Below are 13,997 nucleotides of genomic sequence, written 5' to 3'. Positions count from 1 at the left end.
CCTTGTGATTTCAAAATATACATTTCATTCTCCTCTCTGACCCTCCAATCCCCACAAACGCTTGTATGATCCACCAGAGTGTGTTGTACAGCATGGGATCACTGCATTATCTCACGTGCTATAGGACAGGGAGATCTGAAGAACTCACATGAAAAATATTTACATTAGCAACAAGTAGCTGTTAGCAGTGTATAAGTAAGGTGCATTACTTCTGAACTCTTATGCCTCTGAGTCACCAACAGTGACTTCATTTTGCTTCGGTCTGCAAAGCAAACACAGCAGTTACCTTTTTTCTCTCCCCTCATGCCACAGCTCATTACAATGAGACACAAGTGCCCTTGATCTACTAGTCTGGCATTAAACCTCTGTCAAGCCATTTATTTACAGCAGTAGCATAAAGCCAAAGATGGCTGGGAGCCAGATTTCTCATGAGGTTTCTCCTGCTTTTCTGAACCCTCTCTGCTATTGGTCACTCAGAGGAAAGTGACCATGTAGATCTCTACTCTGGAAAAATGACTGGTTGCTGCATATCTGCCTGCACGGGTTAAATTGTACCAACACGTTTAAAACTATACACCATGATGATGACCCTAGACATAGCTCCTACTAGAGCATATTCCCTTGTATCCTAGCAACCAATGAACTATGAGGCACAGCTGCTGTATGTAACAAACAAACCGATTTCCACTAGTGCAGGGACAAAGCATTTACAAAGTCAATGGGAACTGCTCTCTAATAAGAAGCAGATTAAATATTCCTCCTAGGAAGCCACAGCTTGAGTTGAGAATTTCATAGCTAAGAAGCCCAGAGCAGCAAAGTTCAGCTCAGAATTCGGATCTGAATGTTCCCAGAGTTCAGAGATGTATCAGTCTGTCCCTTCCTGTTAAGATAGAATGGAGGCCACCAGCAAACCTGGATGCCAATCTGAACTCACCAAAGTTGCAGGGTGTGGGGTTTTGATTTGCACCCATCTTTACAGCAGAGATAACAGGCTAGTGATTTTATATAGGGTTTGAGCAAAATGTGATCTCTTCCCTCTGCCCTAGCTATAAAATTATTTTTGCCATCCTTGATATAGGGAACAAAGTCTCTCTAATTCTTTCATTACCTGCTAAAGAAAATACTCAATAATTCATTACTCTGCCAGGCACTAAAAATCATGGACTGAACAGAGACACTGGATTTATGGCTTATCACAACAAACTGTAACCCAGTAGCCCCCCTTTTTGTCCAGTGACTGCAAAGGTGTTAACGGCCTACTCTAACTTGACTGGTCCCATACAATATGTGCTAATTACTTATGATAAACAATCTGTTCCACTCCTTGCTGTGAGGCTTGATGTTCCTTCCCCAGACCTGAAGAAGAGCTCTGTGTGGCTCGAAAGCTTGTTTCTCGCACAAACAAAAGTTGATCCAATAAAAGATATTTTCTTTAGAGAGACAAGGTGGGTGAGGTAATAACATCACACCAGTTTAATCCCTGAATTTTTTTTTTATTTTTTTTTTTTTACAGTCACAGTATTTCCCCCCAGACATCATGAACTCTTGCTTTGCCTTGTTTTATAATTAAAACTTTACAGAAAATGAAACTTTCTCATGCCCTTCCAGCCATTGCTTGGCATCTGTACTGCTAAGTTGTTTTTTTAAAGATATGCAAGGGTGGGCGTTCAGAAATCTTATGCCTCACGCTCAGAACTTTTAACAAGAATCGCATTTCTTATGAGAGAGAGCGAGAGACACAAAGTCAGAGGATCGCTTAGTGGAAACTGATGATGTAACAGACATTAAATGTGAACACGACGTATCTTATCTTACGGCAAATAATATTCTTTTTATATCCTCTGCCTTCATTGCTTTGGTTCCAGTACAAAGCATGGAACAATAAACCTGCTGTATAACTCTTGCATAACATTTTGGAGACATGGCAGACTGAGATTAAATCTTGCTTTAAGGCCATCATTTGGATTTATGTGCCCAAATTTGAGGTGCCTTCAAAATATTATAATCTTATGGGGAAAATCCTTATGTATGCTACGGTCCGGGGCAGTCTCCTTTTTAAGTTCATTATTCCATTTCTGAAAATTTTAAATCGAAAATAAACAACCACCACCACTAGCTGCATAGCCCCTATATAAATACTATCTGTTGTGCTTCTCCATTGATGCTTTTATAGCAATAATTACTGCTAGATAGAATTAAGCTGACATTGGCAGGTGGACAAGTTATTTGTAGGTTTTAGAGTTCTTAAACAAAAGCAGCTATATTAGCTTCAGTTCTCTGCCAAACCCAGGCAAAAATACTGCTGCGAGGGACAGCGCGGTCTCTAGTGCTCACAGCAGGGGACAGACGTCAGGGCTCCAGGGTTTTATTTCAACCTGAGCACTGACACTAATTTGCTGCCAGATTGTGGATGACTCACTTAAAAATTCTCTCTCTCAGTTTGTCCATCTGTAAAACAGGTCTAGTACAACAGTCCTGAGAGGCTTTGTTAATTCTTGAAAGCTCTTTAAATACTCTTTAAGACCTGCAGCTGCTTTCCTATACAAGTGCCAAGTATGATGATGATGATGTTAGGCAGAAAGGGAGAAAAATTGAAGAAGAAAATGGCTTTTAAGTGACTATATTAAGGCATATGCAAAGCTTAAAAAAAAAAGGTTTCTTGAGAGTGCCTTTTCAGAAACAGTTTCATGCACAATACCAGTTGATATGCCCAGCTATAAGGACTTGCCAGTGAGCCAGGGAAAACTGTTACTACTGTGACTCAGTAGGAATTTTAGCTAGATAAGGACAGGCAAGAATCAACAGCCCCTTTATTTGTACTGTTGTTATCATTATTCATAACAGTTGCTCCATCTGTTTTGGCAACAGCTAAAATTATTCTATTACATTTGACTTATCGATTTTTATTTTTAAGTTTAACTAAAAATAAAATTGCCATGCTACATTTGTGCAGTCACTGTTAGTTAACTTTAGCTCACTGTAGTGTTCTATCCTGGGCATCAAACATTGGCACAAAAAGCAAAAGCTCTCCCTGACTCAGGAAGCTGCATCGAGGTGCTGGGGTGGAACCTGTTTTACACATTCATTTGTATTGCTTCCATTTTTACAGCCAGCTCAGGCAGAACTCAGGTAGTTGACAGGATTGGCTTGTCCTTTGATCTGTTCTCAAGATGGGCCTGAACCAACCCCCGAGCTCCAAATACATTGAATTAAAGGTAAAGTTTGGATTCAGATCTGAAACTGACCACTGGCACTTTTGTGTACAACAGGCTAACGCAAAACTTCAGGTCTAAATCCACTCCAATTTGGGGACGCTTGTATATGGAAGAGAAGTGGTTAGGCCCTCTGGGTATAATAGGCTGAACCAAACCCCAGATCTAGATGTTCCAGAACTTTGAGGAAGTTTCAAATTTGCCACCTCAAATTTGTTGTAGGGAGTGTCACAAAAACCTCAGTGCAGTTTCACTTTGCAGGACTCTGTGGAAGGATTTTGTTCTGCTTCCCCCTATGTAGGTTTGTACACCCAAGTTTTGGGTTTAAGTAAACCTCTGACGCGCAAAATGAAATTCAATCCAAACAGCTAATTATCAACAGCTTTTGCAATGAATTTATGCAAAATTATGGGTTTCTGATATGAGGGAAAAACCATAAACGAGCCCTAAGTTATTTAAAAGGTCCCGAAGTCTTAGCAAACCTTTTTGTGATCAACCTGGTATTGACTTTGTAATAAGATCTGAAATCTGGTGAATTTCACATGGTTGCATGGTTTTGTTTTGCTTTTTTGTAAATATTTCATACAATTCTGCTCTTAATCAGTGGCAACAAAAGGGCTTCCCATAATGTCCAGGTTCTGGAGAATGGAGGACAAACAAGCTAACAGAGGGAAATATCAAAATAATAATAGAAAGGAGATTTCGAGTGAAATGTAAATATTGGCCAAAATTCTCAAACATGGCTACTTAAAGTTATTCTTCTAACTCTTATCATATAGGCAAATGACAGGATTCTCAGAAATGCCAGGCACCCACTGAAGCAAAAAATCAGCCCTTTTTTACTTAGGTGCTTCCAATGGAGTTGTAAGCTTTGGCCTAATATTTTAAGTAAAATTTCAATTACAACCACAAGGATAGAACGAGGACTGTTTGGGCAAAGTGAAGAGGGCAAAAGGACCACCCAAAGGAATGAGGTAGGGGATGAAGTTAATTCATTTTCACTTGCTATCCTAGAGTCACATTCTCCTCCTGCTTGCATCCCTAGGTGTGGCTTTGTTTAACATTTATTATTTACATGTTTACTTTGCTGAATTGTACGTCATTCCTGACTCTTAGATTTCCTTTTCTCATTGAACTTGAGAGTTTTCAATCACACTTTGCAGGATGTGTATAATATAGCAGTAAACACTGGATGATCATCACTCCCACCATGCGTGTGTGTGAGGTACACATGAATGTGTCTGTGTATGTGTGTGTGTCTTGAAGGCTGAGGAGTTAAAGGGGACAAGAGGAGATTGGCAAGAACAGCTGGACTTTGATATTTCTGGCAGCTAGTGCACATGGAACATTGCTGAAGTGTCTGGGTTGCCAGTGTCCACTGGAGGCCTGCCCACACTCAAATTCCTGGAAAGGCTCAACTTGGAGGAGTCCCCATCTAAGTCTGTGCGGGTCCCAAATGGATTGTTCAGTAGGGCTCAGCATATGCACTTTCATGCTAAATTGTAATCTGTTTCCACAAAGGCCTCAACACATCTACCTACCAGAATGGTATTTTCATAGTTATTTTTCTAATAAATGTAAAGCTCATGAAAAGAGCCTGACTGATATCTCTGGAAATCAAAATCCTTTCTATATTCATATAGTAGGTACATCAAGTGTCATAACAGCAATGCAAGCTTCCCTTAATGTCTTGACAATATGCCTTATTCCTGAAACAAGAAACCATTCTGTGGGCCAGAGGGGAGTTCAGACTCCGTGAGCCAGACTTTTAAAGGCATTTAGGTGATTAAGGCTGTAGATACATGCCTAATGGGATTTGAAGTTCCTACTAGGAATTAGGCCCTTTGGCACTTTTGAAAATCCCACTGTGCACCTACCTGCATCTTTAGGTATCTAATTGCCTTTATAAGTGTGGCCCCAGGTCCTGGTCTTTCTGCTGAGACTACTAACAAGGGTATCAGGTAGTACCAATCTGATGCACTAGAAACAGGACTGAGGCCACAAGCTCATTTTCACATCAGCCACAGAACAGTCATCAGAAGAGAACAACTTTCAGTCATCAACTTAAGCTGTATTCAAACCAGTGTACTAGAGAGGAAAGGCCCTGGAGACCCCCATCCTGGTAATACACGTTATTACCAGTTTTTAGTATTGCATTTTCCCACACAAGCCATGACTGGCAGTTTCACTCATCCATCAGGTTAATACACAATGCACTGCCTTCTGCCAATCGCCATGTTCTGTCAGCCAAGTGCAGAGCAATTCAGTTTGATCCCACTTAATAATCAAACAGTGCATTGAAAAGACAGACCATTGAATCAAAGTGTGGCACAACTTTGTCATGGTATGCTGTATACAGCCCTGTAGAATTAACTGAACACCCCATCAATATTGTCCATAACACCTATTAGGCAAGCAAGGCTTGAGCCTATAAAGTAATGAGCACACTCAACTCCCATTGAAGTCAACAGGAGAAGAGAAAAGTCAGCTGCCCACAGCAGAAGCTCAGCATCCTGCAGGTCTGGGCTTGTGTAGATCAGAAGATGGCCAAGTTGCGGACAACTCCGCAGCTACGTTCTGATTCTCAGATCTATATGCCAGCTTTCCCCACACTCTACGCACTAACATCTGCCAGCTACATATTCATAGTTGTAACTGGCACAGATTTCATTAGCCTTGCCATGTGTAGCTTAATGCCGACCAACAACAGCGAGGCAAGTTTATGGTCCAACCCTACCAATTTCACAGTTCTCTGGCAGATTTCCCAGGAGGGCCAGCTGCAGCGATCCATTAACAAGAAACATAAAAAAAAGCAGATAAAATTTGAAAATCTCTTCCCAGAACTAAAAGATTCCTGATCAACACCGTCTGTGTGTGAAATTGTCCACTGCAGTGTTGCCACTTAGTACATTTTTGAGAATCCACCATAGCAAATTGATATCATTTTTGCTGAGTGAGCAACATCCCATCTCCCCCCACCATCAGATCAGATCAGATCTCCTATGCTCAATATAAAAAGCAACTAATATAAGCCAACTTGAACCAAGAGAGCACTGGATGCGAGCTATCCAGTAGCTCCACAATGCTTCAATATTTTATGGTGTGTGTGTGTGTGCGTGTGTGTGGTCAGAGTTGTGATTAGCTGATGGTTTAGGGAAAGCAATCTCCAAAGGGAGTGAGTGGCAGTATACCCACAACACTGGACTGCCATGTGTTCCAACTGAGTCATTCACTTATTTTATGACATTTATACATGTGTGTCACAGAAAGAGATTGTTTAGAAAACAATGTCAATGCAAGAACACTGTCACAAGATAACTGTCTGCTCCTGTTACCCAAGTGCTGAATTTGTTAAGATGAAGGTGAAATCTTTATTTTCTAAGCAGGGCACATTTGTCCTGTGGCAATGTTCTACTACAATTACTTTAGTTATGTAGACTTAATTATCTTATATGATGGATGTTGGTGAGCTGCACAAGAGTGGCAGTTACTCACTGTGCTATTATTAACCTGCTGCATTATGATTAATTTAGAGGTGGATTTAATTTTCAAAAGTTTGCAGACTTCCCAAGTCATTTTACTTGGGCATTACCACATAACCCTGTACCTCTGTGTGCAAGGAAAAGACGCTTCCTCCCCACTCCCGAGTATGAATAATCATGCAATGAGTTTTGAAGGCAGCAACAGAAGAACACAACTATCTGTCCATAGATTTAGACATGCAGCTGCATGTCTATTGCACAGTAATTTTACACTGCCATTTTGAAATATTATTAGCATGGATTCTTAGCCATACATTCTCTGAGTCCTTACTTTCACATTTCTCATGTCAAAGCCCTTAACAAATGTTAAAACTTCCTTTCTGGAATGTTTTGCACTGAGCTACTTTAGAGGAAAGCTTGTTCTCTGCACACAGGCTGAGTAAGCAAGTTGTGAAGGGAATGTGTTCTCTCCAGCTTGTCTACACTACAGCTTATGTCGGAATAACTTACATTGCTCACCGGGATGAATAAATCACCCCCTGAGGGAGGTAAGTTACAACGACTTAGCTTCTGCTGTTTGGCGGGCTGGAACAGTTAAGCCAATAGGAGAGCTCTCTCCCACTGGCTTAGAGTGACTACATTAGAGAGCTTACAGCAGTGCAGCTGCATCAGTGCAACCTCACCACTGTAAACTCTCTAGTGTAGCCATGCCCTTCCAAAGCTACAGCGCCACTCTGCAGCAACTGCTGCAGATTAAGGGCTGCAGCAATGTCTCCCCCTCCACTTCACAAGGCCCACCCTCACTGGAGTCCCCAGAAATTCCCTGCAAATTCCACAGTACTGCCAATCTCAGGCATTCAAAAGTCATGGATTCAAGCCCCTGCAAAAACCACAAGATTGGCTTAAAACTCATGAGATTTTTTTTTTTAATTACACATTTTAGGTCTTTTTATTAGCCTTCCTGTGTTTGAACCTTTAGGGTTCTCATGCTCCTGCTTCGAGAACCATAGGGGCTAGAAACTTACTTTTTCTTTTAAACGAAAGCTGAGATTTCCACGTAATCATCTGACTACATGAGCTGGAGGATTAAAAAAACAACACTAAAATATTACAAGACTTGTGATAAAATTGTGAGAGCTGGCAACACTGATAAGAGAGGAGGCCGCCTCTGAGCAAGGGGGTATGGACTACAGTCCTGTGGGCTCTCCAGTCCTGTGGAGAATGAAGCAGCACTATTTGTCAGTTAGTAAAGGCCTTACTGTAAGCTTTTTGGAGTAGAGACTGTGTCAAACTAAGAGTATGTAAACTGCCTACCACAACCGCTAGGAACTACTGTAACCCAAAAACCTGGATAACTACACATATGGCTTTCCATCTGCATAGCAAATAGAGAAATAGATACTGTACATCCAATAATTCTCCTAGGATAAGCATCTATAGCTTTAAATTAGGGCTGTCAATTAATCACAGTTAACTCATGTGATTAACTAAAAAAATTAATTGTGATTGATTAATTGCGCTGTTAAGCAATAATAGAAATCATTTGAAATTTGTTACATATTTTTGGATCTTTTTTCTGCATTTTCAAATATAGTGATTTCAATTACAACACAAATACAAAGTGTACAGTGCTCGCTTTATATTTTTTCTTACAAATATTTGTACTGGGAAAAATTATAAAAACAATATTTTTCAGTTCACCTCATACAAGTACTGAAGTGCAATCTCTATCATGAAAGTGCAACTTACAAATGTAGGTTTTTTTGTTACATAACTGCATTCAAAAATAAAACAATGTAAAGCTTTAGACCCTACAAGTCCACTCAGTCCTATTTCCTGTTCAGCCAATCACTCAGACAAACAAGTTTTTTTACATTTACAGGAGATAATGCTGCCCACTTCTTAACTGCGTCACCAGAAAGTGAGAACTGGTGTTTGCATGGTACTGTTGTAGTTGGCATTGCAAGATATTTACATGCCAGATGCGCTAAAGATTCATAGGCCTCTTCATGATTCGGCCATCATTCCATGCTGATGACGCTTGTTAAAAATATAATTCATTAATTAAATTTGTGACTGAACTCCTTGGGAGAGAATTGTGTATCTCCTGCTCCGTTTTACCTGCATTCTCAGATAAATAGCAGTTATAGCAGTCTTGGGTGATGATCCAGCACATGTTTGGTTTAAGGACACTTTCACCGCAAATTTGACAAAATACAAAGAAGAAATCAATGTGAAATTTCTAAAGATAGCTACAGCACTCGACCTTAGGTTTAAGAATCTGAAGTGCCTTTCAAAATCTGAGAGGGAGGAGGCATGGAGCATATTTCCAGAAGTCTTAAAAGAGCAACACTCTGATGCGGAAACTACAGAACCCAAACCACCAAAAAAGAAAATCTTCTGCTGGAGGCATCAGACTCAGATAATGAAAATCAACGTGTCGGTCTTTGGATCATTATTGAGCAGAACTCGCCTTCAGCATGGAGACATGTCCTCTGGAATGGTGGTTGAAACATCAAGGGACATATGAATCTTTAGCGCATATATCTTGTGACGCCGGCTACAACAGTGCCATGCAAGCACCTGTTCTCACTTTCAGGTGACACTGTAAACAAGAAGCAGGCAGAATTATCTTCTGCAAATGTACACAAACTTGTTTGTCTGAGCGATTGACCGAACAAGAAGTAGGACTGATTGGACTTATAGGCTCTAAAGTTTTACATTTTTATGTTTGAATGCAGGTATAATTTGTATATAATTCTACATTTGTAAGTTCAACTTTCATGATAGAGATTGTACTACAGTATTTGTATTAGGTGAATTGAAAAATACTATTTCTTTTGTTTTTTGCAGTGCAAATATTTGTAATAAAAATATAAAGTGAACACTGTACACTGTGTATTCTGTGTTGTAACTGAAATCAATATATTTGAAAATGTAAAAATCCAAAATATTTAAATAAATGATATTCTATTATTAACAGTGCGATTAATCGCGATTAATTTTTTTTAATCGCTTGACAGCCCTACTTTAAATTGAGTGGACCAGAGCTATATGTTTTGGATCCAACTTAGAGAGTTTGGATCTGGAGTCTTAGTTCTGGCTCATCGTGAGTTATAAGCTAATGCTCTTTGAACTAAATCCTCTGTGAATTTTCTCATCACTTTATCATATTTAAAGCACAATTCTTGTGGTTTTGATTTTTCAGACCTTAATGAGATCCAAAAAACCTTGCTCTTGTTTCCACCAAATTTAATCGTGAAATCCCAATTAACCTGACTGTGAGCAAAGTTGGCCCCAAATGGGCCTGATTCTCCACTATGTAAAATGCATGTAAGTCCTTCCAGGACAGAATGGTAGCCTGTTACACCCACTTTGCCCAGCTGGGAATGGCTACACAGGATGCAATGCAGCAGGGAATCAGGCTCATACAGGTCTAAACCTTGTTCCTCCATGAAATACAAAAAGGAAAACTACTGTCCTCCTACAGCCCCTTACATTTAGATGATGAGTGTCCGGGGGCGTAGGCAGAGGCTGGACTTCAAAGCTGGGAATCCTATGATGAGACATATCAATAGTACGACCTAAAACGGCCTTGCACAAACAACGTGTGGTTATGCTAAATGATAGTGTAAGATAACCACTCGTGAAGGATTAAATAAGCAGTCCTTAGCAGATGGGTTTGTTGTGCAGCATCATTGCACCCACAAAATTTACAACTGACAACAATGGACTTTCACCCATTTATGCCTTTAGTGAATTTGACTCATTACATGAAATACAAGCAAAAGCTGCCATAAAGGGCCATGGGGAATCCTCTTCTGTCCTGGAGGTTAGTGACTGCAGTGCACTGGGGCCCGAGGCACTGTCAATGTCTGAGTTCGTTCTACAGTTCATTCCAGCACACTTTTCAGCAGACACCATCCCAGGTATAAATGTGCCTTCAGTGGGATCTTACCTTCAGATGTTTTAAGGGCCGCCTTCCTTTTATTCCCACGCATAAACAAATCTCAGGCTTCAGAGTGTAAACTGACTGTCATATAGGTCAGTAAGGAATTATTTAGTCCATCTCTAGGATTGCACAATTGGACAGATGCACTGTGCGGATTGTTTTGTTTTGTTTTGTTTTTAAAAAACATTCCTTTAAAGCATCTGGTAGTGGCCATTGCCAAAGGCAGGATCCAGACTTGATGGACCAATGGTCTGATCTGCCACGACAAATCCCCTGTTACAACGCTTCTAAACCAACCCTCCTGGGGCATTTTAGTAGCTTAAGTGAGTGGATAGAGTTCATTTATAAACATGTATAATAGCAGAAATGACTTTGTTGATGTTTTTCATTTAGATAAAACATACCCAGCTACAATGGGAGCTGCCTACATGATTTTTTATTGAAAATTTCACATGGGTGACTAAAACTGTAGCAACACCCATGTTCCATCTATTTAACAAGATGCAGAAACTGCCATCTCTACATGCATATGGATATACACATCTCTTTTACATATGCCATGTGAGTCTCATTCCATGTGCAATGTAAGAACATGCTCATTAATGTGTCCCCTTTTTTTAAACCCATGCACATATGGCACAATAAGCTTTAAAAATGTCTTGCCTGATTCTCAGAGGAGATGAGCACCCACAACTCCCATCTCTATCAATAGGAATTGTGGGCATTTGGCACCTCTGAACATCAGGCCATTAGCTCGTTGCATAAAGCAACCAATGTGGGGCTGCCAGTTTATACACAACAGCAGATGTTGTTCAAAAGTAGAATGTGATTTTCTGAATAAGCAGGGATGTGGGCAGCCTGGAGGTATTGTCTGAGGGGGAGGTTTTCAAAGGCAAAATGAGACATTAGATGCCAATGACTTTCAATAGGAGATGAGCTCCTATCTGCCCTCTATGTCCTTGAAACCCCCCTTCAACGTTCATTAATGAATAATGGGCTGTCATCGAGCAATCTCACTTACCTTGGTGTCAGGTAAGAATTAGTTAATTAGGCCTTATTTAGTTAACTTTGGACAGGGCTAAATGACTGATAACAATTTACCAGAATGCACACAAAACTCCTCAGTGATGGGGTCAAATGTCCCTGATTATTTAGGCCCTGATTCAGCAAAGCACTTAAATGCATGCTTAGACTGAAGCACACTGACATAATCTCTACTTACGTGCTGCAATTTCAGTGTACGCTAACATGCTCTGCTGAATCAGGGCCCCTGAGAGTTGTTACTGGCAAAAATTCTAATTACAGGCAACTCTGCACAGACCCCAGTATATGCAGCTGGGCTCCACTTGTCTCGTAGGAGGCTGGTGGTGAACTGAAGTTTCCCCCGCCCACTCTTTTTATTGAATGAGTCAGTTACGGTTGGGTGTGCCCTAAAGCAACATCTTACTAACCCTCCCCAACTCCCGGCCTTCTGTATAGTGGTGTGATCACAGGAGTCAGTTATGTTCTGAGGTGTGTGTGTATGTTTGACTGAAATACTGTTTAGCAGGCCCTCCCTAAAAATCTTAGGCTGGCTCTGCTACCCGTCCTCTCAGACAAAACGATCAGCCAGCTATTCCTGTCGCATACTTTGCAGGGAGCTTCCCCCTTTCATGGCCAGTATTACAGGCGGATAAGAGGGCCAAATTCATCATTAGTGTACTGTTGCCAACACAGCTAGGGTGAAATTGTCCCCCTACTGTTCTATCTAAACAGAAGATCAGAGAATCAATTAAAACAAAATGCAATAATCTGGGTTTATGATAATACAGCACCCTACATAGTAGCAGACTGCACTTGCAATTAAATAAAACATTCCTTCCAACCAAGATTACAAATCATCAGAGTGCCTCTCAAATGAGGGACATTTACAAATGAACATGTTGTGTTAACATGCAGTGCCAGGAATCTGCTTTTAACTAGACCACTAAAAATACATATCGGCTAGGACTACCAGAGTGCATGTATATTAAATCCCAACAAAACATTCTGGGGGAATTGGAAGCAGTTTCTCTTAAAAATGAAAAACTTTTGTTCTACCCAGACCAGTGAAGATAGAAGAATCATAGAAATCCAGTAAAGATAAATACATTTCTCTAAAAAAAAAAAAAAAAAAAGGAAAGTGGGCTTTTTTAAATTAAAAAATAGATAAGTTGCACTGAGCAAACGAACCAGCAAATCACAGCCTGGAAAACTGACTGGGCCCTTTGTAAAACTGGTTAAGTGGTAAGCTTGTTTTCTCACCACTGTGACCACCTCTGGGAAAGTATCTGACCCGTCTTCCACTTGAATCCAAGGCACTAAGACAAGTTGCTTACAAACACCAGTGAAATGGACAAAGGGACGCCTAGTTACCTGCAGCTGTTTTCAATCGAAAAGCCGAGTAATTATTGCAACCCTCTCCTGTGGCTCATATGGAGCGCAGCATGGAGCTGTAAAGCATTATGCAAGTCTAATGAGCTGCCAGATCTCCTAGAGCACTCAGCAGCCAAGTCACTCCCTCCCACCATTGGCTCAGCTTCATTAACTTAATCAGGTATTCATTAATTCATTCATTCATTCAAGAAAGAAAATTACACTAACCCTGGCAGATAACCAGTGCCACGTAAGTAAGGAGTGCACAAACATCAGCAGCATCAACCTGAGAGGCTGGGTAGGGGATAAAGGTAGCTAACTGAATGTTTGCCACTCTTTGATATGAATTTAGTTTTGCATGGGGCCTTTGCACACATATCGTTGTCACAACTACTGCCAGTACGGAGGGTCTAGGTGCTACTGTGTGAGTGGCCGTTGGCTGAGGAGATGGGGGAATGAGGAGCAACCGCTCAAGTCAATGCAGCCAGCAAGCAGCAGGGAGTAGTGCTTCCCACTCTGGCAGTGCAGGACCAGAAGAGTGGATTAATTAATTGTCAATTATGGAAGGGCGAGAATATTCATGAATTCGTTTTGCTGGGAGTCTCTCTCTGACATGCCACACATGTCGTACAGTTAAAATAAAAGCTATAAACAACACAAAAGAGCAGGGGAAAGGAAGGTAACAACACAAAAAGTGTTAAAAGGATTTGGCAATAAAACTCTGTCTGATCCTTGTGTCTGTTAATATGCAAGAGACTGCCACAGGTCTGCAGTGCTCAAGTATCAAACAAGAATCCCTTTTATCGCACAGTCCTTGCACTTTCTTTACATAGTCCTTGCATGTAAGTCTGACATTATTTCTCCTTTGCAGCTGTTAGACAGAAAAACTGGTTCATGAATATTCTTGAATAGAAAAACTGCATGAGCTTTACATACCCATGCTCACTGATGAGCAAT

General features: G+C 40.6%; 1 protein-coding gene across 1 annotated transcript in view; it reads right to left on the bottom strand.

The window, feature by feature from the left end:
- Positions 1-13,997, bottom strand: part of ATXN1 (ataxin 1) — a 114,245-nt gene that overhangs the window by 23,555 nt on the left and 76,693 nt on the right. The gene's annotated exons all lie outside the window — the stretch shown is intronic.

Source organism: Chelonoidis abingdonii, chromosome 2, assembly GCF_003597395.2.
Source record: "Chelonoidis abingdonii isolate Lonesome George chromosome 2, CheloAbing_2.0, whole genome shotgun sequence".
Lineage (NCBI taxonomy): Eukaryota > Metazoa > Chordata > Testudines > Testudinidae > Chelonoidis > Chelonoidis abingdonii.
The sequence above is the reverse complement of the archived record's forward strand: the minus strand, read 5'-3'. Positions and strand labels throughout refer to the sequence as shown.